Genomic DNA, 8,895 nt, shown 5'->3' on the forward strand with positions numbered 1-8,895 from the left:
AATCCAGGAAACACAGAGAGTCCCAAACAAGAGGAACCCAAAGAAGCCCACTGCAAGACACATCATAATTAAAATGGCAAAATTCCAAGACAAAGAGAGGATCTTAAAGGCAGCAAGGGAGAAACAGGAAGTAACATACAAGGGAGCCCCAAGAAGGTTAGCAGCTGACTTCTCATGGAAACACTCCAAGCCAGAAGAGAATGTCAAAAAATATTCCAAGTAATGAGAACCAGAGGCCTGCAACCAAGACGACTTTACCCAGCAAGGCTCTCAATCAAGATAAAAGGCCAAATAAAGAGTTTCCCAGACAAGAGAAGTCTAAAAGAATACACTTCCACCAAACCAGCTCTGCAAGAGATGCTAAAGGGACTGCTTTAAGGAAAGGAAGGAAAAGAGAAAGAAAGAGGAACACAGGTATGAAAAAATGGCAATGAATAACTACCTATCGATAATAACCTTAAACATAAATGGATTAAATGCTCCAATCAAAAGATAGAATAGCTGAATGGATAAGAAAACATGACCCACACATATAGTGCCTGCAAGAGACCCATCTCAGGACAAAAGACCTACACAGACTGAAAGTGAAGGGCTGGAAACAAATTTTCCAAGCAAACGTACAGGAAAAAAAAAGCAGGGGTAGCAATACTCATATCAGACAAAATTGACTTCAAAAGAAGGGCCATAAAGAGAGACCCAGAAGGTCACTTTATAATACTCAAAGGAAGAATCCACCAAGAAGACATAAACATTGTAAATATATATGCACCCAACAGAGGAGCACGCAAATATGTAAAGAAAATCTTGGAAGACTTCAAGAAAGATATTGACAGCAACACAATTATAGTAGGGGGTTTTAACACCCCACTGTCAAAAATGGACAGGTCTTCCAAACAAAATATCAAGAAGGATATTGTGTCACTTAACAATACCCTAGATGAAATGGACTTAATTGATATATATAGAGCTTTTCATCCTAAAGAAGCAAAATACACATTCTTTTCAAGTGTACATGGAAAATTATCAAAGATAGACCACATGATAGGACACAAAGCAAGCCTCAACAAATTCAAGAAAATTGAAATCATATCAAGCATTTTCTCTGACAACAAGGGACTGAAACTAGAAACCAACCCCAGATGAAAAAACCCAAAATATTCAAAATCATGGAGTCTGAATAGCATGCTATTAAACAATGAATGAGTCAAGAACGAGATTAGGGAAGAAATCAAAAACTTTCTGGAAACAAATGAAAATGAACTCACAACAACCCAAAACCTGTGGAACACAGCAAAGGCAGTCCTGAGAGGGAAGTTCATAGCAATGCAGGCCTACCTGCAAAAGATAGAAACATTTCAAACAAACAACCTAACCCTACACCTACAAGAACTCGAGGAACAACAACAAAGACAGCCCAGAGCAAGAAGAAGGAAGGAAATAACCAAGATCAGAGCAGAGTTAAATGACATAGAGACTAAAAGCACAATTCTAAGGATCCATGAATCCAGGAGCTGGTTCTTGGAAAAGATAAACAAAATTGACAAGCCTTTAAGTAGGCTCATCAAGAAAAAAAGTGAGAGGATCCAAATAAACAGAATTAGAAATGAAAGAGGAGAGATTACAAGTGATACCACAGAAATACAAAGGATTGTAAGAAATTACTACGAAGAACTGCATGCCAAGAAATTTGAAAACCTAGGTGAAATGGACAAATTTCTAGAAAAAATAATCCTCCAAAACTCAATGAAGAAGAAGCAGAAAACCTGAACAGACCAATATCAGCAAAGGAAATTGAAGCAGTCATCAAAAAACTCCCAACACACAAACGCCCTAGACCAGATGGTTTCACAGGAGAATTCTACAAAGCATTTAAGGAAGAGATAACCCCTATGCTTCACAGTCTATTCAAAAAAATCAAAACTGATGGAAGACTCCCAAACTCTTTTTATGAAGCCAGCATCATCCTAATCCCAAAACAGATAAAGACACAACAAAGAAAGAAAACTTCAGGCCAATATCGCTGATGAACATAGACGCTAAAATTCTCAACAAAATGTTGGCAAACCGCATCCACCAATACATTAAAAAGATCATACACCATGACAAAGTGGGATTCACCCCAGGAATGCAAAGATGGTACAATATTCACAAATCAATAAACAAAATACATCATATAAACAACAGCAAAGACAAAAATCACATGGTCATATCAAAAGAAGAGGAAAAAGCATTTGATAAGATACAGCACCCATTTATGACAAAAACACTCAGCAAAGTGGGAATAAAGGGAGCATTCCTCAACATAATAAAAGCCATAGATGAGAGACCTACAGCCAACATCATACTCAATGGACAAAAACTTATTGCTTTCCCACTGAGATCAGGAACAAGACAAGGATGCCCTCTCTCACCACTCCTATTGAACACAGTATTGGAAGTCTTAGCCACAGCAATCAGACAAGAAAAAGAAATAAAAAGCATCCAAATTGGAAAGGAGGAAATGAAACTGTCACTGTTTGCAGATGACATGATAGTGTACATGGAAAATCCTGTAGACTCCACCAGAAAACTACTCGACCTAATAAATGAATTTGGCAAAACAGCTGGATACAAAGTCAATACTCAGAAATCAAAGGCATTCCTGTATACCAACAACGAAACTGCAGAAACAGAAATCAGGAAAAAAATCCCATTTGATATAGCAACAAGAAAAATAAAGTACCTTAGAATAAACCTAACCAAGGAGGTAAAAGAACTGTACTCAGAAAACTACACAACACTGAAGAAAGAAATTAAGGAAGACACAAATGGAATCATGTACCATGCTCATGGATTGGAAGAATTAACATCATCAAAATGGCCATACTACCCAAAGCAATTTTTAGATTCAATGCAATCCCTATTAGAGTACCCATGACATATTTCACAGATATAGAACAAACACTTCAGAAATTTACAATAGAACCATAAACGACCCCGAATATCTGCAGCAATTTTGAGAAAGAAGAACAAAGCAGGAGGGATCACAATACCTGATATCAAACTGTATTACAAGGCCACTGTAATCAAAACAGGCTACTACTGGCATAACAACAGGCACATAGACCAATGGAACAGAAAAGAGAGCCCAGAAATAAACTCAAGTCTTTTTGGTCAATTAATATTTGAAAAAGGAGGCAAGAGCATAAAATGGCGCAAAAACAGCCTCTTTAACAGATGGTGTTGGGAGCTCTGGACAGCTATGTGCAAAAAAATGAAACTCGATCACCAACTCACACTGTACACAAAAATAAATTCAAGATGGATAAAAGACTTAAATATACGTTGTAAACCATAAAAGTCCTAGAGGAAAACTTTGGCAGGAAAATCTCAGACATTCCATGCAGCAACATCCTCACGGAAACATCCCCTAAAGCAAGGGGCATAAAGGAAAGAATAAACAAATGGGACCTCATCAAAATAAAAAGTTTCTGCATGCCTAAAGAAAACAGCATTAAATTACAAAGAGAACCAACAGTAGGGGAAAACATATTTGCCAATGATACCTCAGACAAGGGCCTGATCTCCAAAATATATAAATAACTCACACGACTCCACTCCAGGAAGACAAACAACACAATTAAAAAATGGGCAAATGACTTGAACAGACATTTCTTTAAGGAAGACATACAGAGGGCCCAGAGACATATGAAAAGATGCTCAGCATCACTAGCCATCAGAGAGATGCAAATTAAAACCACAATGAGGTACCATCTCACACTGGTCAGAGTGGCCAGCACAAACAAATCAACAAAGAAATGTTGGAGAGGATGCGGAGAAAAGGGAACCCTAGTGCACTGTTGGTGGGAATGCAGACTGGTGAGGCCACTGTGGAAAACCGTATGGAATTTCCTCAGAAAACTAAAAATTGAACTGCCTTTTGACCCAGCAATTCCACTGGTGGGATTATACCCTAAGAATCCTGAAACACCAATCCAAAAGAACCTGTGCACCCCAATGTTCATAGCAGCACAATTTACAATAGCCAAGTACTGGAAACAACCTAAGTGCCCATCAGCAAATGAGTGGATCCAAAAACTATGGTATATTTACACAATGGAATTCTACGCATCAGGGAGAAAGAATGAGCTTATACCCTTTGCAACAGCATGGATGGAATTGGAGAGCATTATGCTAAGTGAAACAAGCCAGGTGGTGAGAAACAAATACCATATAATCTCACCTTTAACTGGAACCTAATCGACAAAAGAAAAAAGCAAACAAAATATAACTAGAGACATTGAAGTTAAGAGTAATCTAACAATAGCCAGAGCGGAGCAGGGAGGGGATAGTGGGGAGAGAGGTTTTCAGGAACTAGTATAAAGGAAGCTTGGACAAAACCTAGGGGGAGGGGAAAAGCATTGGAGGGAGGTTGGTTTGGCTGTGGTGGAGTGGGGAGAAAATGCAGAAAACTAATTGAACAATAAAAAAATGTTTTAAAGAATAAATAAAAAATAAAAATAAAGGGCAAACACACAAATTTTCAATTGCAGCTACTTACTCAGGGCTCTGGTAAAGGCAGGGGCAGAGTGGGCTGGAGATATCTGAGGAGAGATGGGGACAGAAGCCTTGGGGATAGAACAGAGAGTACTGAGTCATCCTCCAGACCACAGCAGCCTTTGTGCTCAGGCAGACCACTCCCTTCAGAGCAGCAGTAGCCTGAGTGGAAACAATAGCCCTAACCCCAAGAGGGTCTCTGCCCTGGCCCTTTGGTGCTTAAGCCTGACTGCTGAGTCCTAGTGATGAGATGAAAAACTGAAAGAGATAGCCAGAGACAGTAGATCACTGACAAAGGTGGGCAGGGTGGACCAGAGAGAACTGAGGAGAGACGGGGCATTGAGTCTTTGGGGAGAGACCTGAGGAAGTAGCCACCAGGGTGGGTGCTGAGCCAACCCCCATATGCAGTAACCCTCCTGCTCAGTCAGACCACTTCCCTCCAAGCAGCAGCAGCCTGAGGGGAAAAAATAGCTCCCACACCAGGAGGGATTCAACCCTGTCCTATTGTGATTAAACCTGACTACTGAGTGCAGAGTGACCATAACAACAACTGAAGGAGACAGCCAGTGACAGCAGACCACTGGAAATATTGAACAGACTGAGTAAGGTCAAACAGGGTCAACATCTGACATCACCAGAGGCAGATACAGAAAGAAAAAAACAGTGGTAGATACAAGAGGCTACCGAGATGAAAGCCACTGTGATCTTCTTCATGATTTGCGATATTTTCTTTCCTGCATAGCTTTATAACATTCATTTCTTGTCCAGTGAGTTTGGATATAATAAGTCACTAGATTTTATACTATAGTGTATTTCAATTCACATATTTGCCCCTCCCTTCTCTTAGTCCATTTTACCTTCTTTCCTTGCAATATTCTCATTTCGAATTTGGTTTTCTTTCCAGCTACAACTTGTTTCTATTCCACACTCTTAGTATTTCTCCCCTGCGCAGACACTCAAAACGAATTCTCTTGTCAAAGGTCATTTCACATCCTTTTGCCCAGCTCTTAAAATACCTGTGTTCTCTCTATACCTATAACAAAACTAGTTGCTAAGGGTAGGGTAGATGTTGCATTGTTTTTCCAAGGTTATCTCTAGAGCTTCACTAATTCTGTATTTCAAATAACAAATTTTCCTAGACTCCTCTCCTACCCATGTTTCTTTTACTTAAATTTTAATTCTGCCATCTTAGCCTGGTTTTTTTTCTTTTTTGTCTCCTATTTATCTTTCATCCTGCCCTTTTTTCTTTTCTTTTACATCCCAAATTTTAATTTTTTCCTCACTTAGTCTAGTTTTTGTTCTTCAACTCTTAATATTCTCCTCTCCCTCTATCAGTACAAAGTCACTTCCCATTCCTCTAAACATCTCCTAGACTTTTCTTTGTTTCTTTTCCCCCTCTTATTCCCATACCACCTATATTAATTTTAGCTTGTTTGTTGTTGATAGTACTCTGGTGGATCTTTCTCTCCAATTTGGCTCCTACTTTTTATTAATTATTTAACATTTCCCCTCCTTTTTCTTTCTCTCTCTCACTTTATTTTATTTTATACTATTTTATTTCTGTTTAAACTTAATATTATATGCTTCACTTTTTATACTCCATTCCACATTCTTCATTCCCTTTCTTCATTCATGAGGGAAACTTTACCTTCTCTCCTTCTAATGCTCCAACTCCCAAATCTTATTAGTGCTCATCCCTCTACCCTCTCAAAATCATTTCTCTTTCAGTTGGTCACCTCATATCCACAATCCTTTCTTATAATAGCCTTAATCCTGTTGCACCCTTATTAATACAGGTTCATTTGCTATTGATAGTGGGATTCTAGGGGGCAGTTATATATGCGGGTATGGGTTTGTTTCTTGGGCTCTGTGGCTTTGTTAGGCAGCACCTGCACAACAGCACACAAGACTTGGTGGGCAGAGTGACCCTCAGTCAACTAGCTGGAGGGAAGTACCCACCAAGGGAAGAACCAACAACAATCAAACCCAGTTACATCCAGAGAACAAGTGTAAAAGGATAAAGGACATCCCAAGAACATCAAGTTCAGGTGATCAAGGGGACTGCATGACTGAATCTCACAGAGCTCCCACCATAGAAGTTGACACCACAAAGTCACAAAGCCAAAACAGATTAATTTAAGAAACAGAAACAAACAACAAGAGTCTCCCCTAACATAGGGAGACAAAGAAACAACCTCCAATTGAAAGGAAAGGAGGAATCTCCAGACAGAGTGCTAAATGAAATAAAGGCAAGTCAACTGTCAGATATTGAGTTCAAAACAATGGTAATAAAGAAGCTCAATGAACTTAGTGCAAATTACCAAAAACTACAGAGAACTTATAAGGAACTTACTTCAAACTATATCAGCATAAAAAAGACCATAGAAACAATCAACAAGGACCAAGAAGAAATGAAGAATACAATTTCTGAATTGAAGAACACAGTAGAATGAATCCAAAGCAGGCTCAATGAAGCAGAGGATCGAATCAGTAAGCTGGAGGACAAAGTAGAAAAAAACTACCAAAAAAGAGCAAGAAAAATAAAAAAGACTGAAAAAGAATGAAGAGGGGTTAAGGGACTGCAGGACAACATGAAATGGAGAATATCCATATAATAATGATACCAGGAGGAGAAGAAGAGGAGCAAGGGATAGAGAACCAGTTGAAAAACTAACTAAGGATGGAAAACTTCCCTAATTTGATGAGAGAAAAAGCCACAAAAGTCCAGGAAGCAGATAGGGTCCCAATGAAGAGGAAGCCAAAGAGGCCCATTGCAAGGCACATCATAATAAAATGGCAAAATTTATAGACAAAGAGAGAATCTTAAAGACAGCAAGGGAGAAAGCGGAAGTAACATACAAGGGAGCCCCAATAAGGTTAGCAGCTGACTTCTCAAAAGAAATATTACAAGCCAGAAGGGATTGCAAAAAATATTCCAAATAATGAAAAACATGGGCCAGCAGCTGAGACTACTCTATCTAGAAAGGCTCTCAAATAAAATGGAAGGCCAAATAAGGAGATTCCCAGACAAAAGAACTGTTGGACTGCTTGGTTCTGTGGAGTAAGTCAGCACTCTTTGCTCTCTTCTCCATGCTTAATATCAGCATAGAATTTCAGCTGTGTCAGGGATAAACCATAGTCCCCTGACTGAATTTTCTGATGTCCGCAAAACCCTGAAAATGGAAATACTGCTCATAACTGTTTTCCAGAAAACCCTCAACTGACCTGAACTCATGTAGTGGCCAAACTTGATGGAAACTGACTGAAGTCATTTATTTATCTTGATTTATCTTACTTGGTATGAATATTCATGATCATGACCATAGGAATATTAATGTATTTGATTATGAGGTGCCACCTCAAACCCTGGACAGAGCTACACAATTTAGGGTATGTGCACCATTGTACCTTCTAAAACAAGACATAATCTAAATTCAGAAACCATCTGGCCTCAGTGATCTCAGATGCACCTGCTTCCAAATTCTAAAAGGTTACCATCTATTGTCTGCCAGCAGCTCTTTTCTTGAATGTGTTTTTCTTTTGAGAGAGAAACACATGAATTCAATGTCACATTTTATGGACTGTGTTACTTATAATTTAGAGAGAAAGAGAAGGAGAGAGAGAGAAGATGACAAACCAAATGTTAACATGTGGCAAAATGTTAACAATGGGTAACTCTAGGTAAAGAATAAGTGGGTATTTATTGGGCTATTCTTATTTCTTGCAATTTTTCTATAACTTTGAAATTATTTCTACATAAATGTCCATCCATGTCCCTTATTATTTCTGCCTGTCCCTCAGCATCTCCCATTTAATCTCAGCTTATTATCATCATTTATACCTTGTTCCATAGATTCCCAAGTTTTCTAGAATATTATTGAGATTGCTTCACCAATGCTATCTGAAATTTACATTTGGTTTTTATAGGTCATTTCAACAAATATGCTCTGCCCCTGTGAGTGTAGTTCTTTGACAACTTTCTTAATTTCTTCAACCTTCAGTCATCTCTGTTCTTTGCAGAGGCCCCATTTCCCTCATTTATCACTTAAATGAGGAGAGAGCCGTCTGGCCTGGTACTTGTTGGCACACAGAGTGAATGGGTTCTCCTTCTCCCTCTGACTCTTCAGAGGAAGGTTACTTGAGCAAATCATTTTTTGCCAACTTCGTTGTGGCTTATGTATAGTCTTTACTTTCATGGGTCTCTGCTGTCCTGAGGGTGGGACTGTCTAATCCTGTGGTCTGACCGTTCTATAAAAGAATAAGTGTATGTTTGCAGCTTTCAGCAATCTGTAGGTCTTCCTTTGCCAGAAGGACAACTATAATCCAAGACACAAGGCTCCTGTATGTCCTGGCTCCATG

This window comes from Desmodus rotundus, chromosome 10 (assembly GCF_022682495.2).
Source record: "Desmodus rotundus isolate HL8 chromosome 10, HLdesRot8A.1, whole genome shotgun sequence".
Lineage (NCBI taxonomy): Eukaryota > Metazoa > Chordata > Mammalia > Chiroptera > Phyllostomidae > Desmodus > Desmodus rotundus.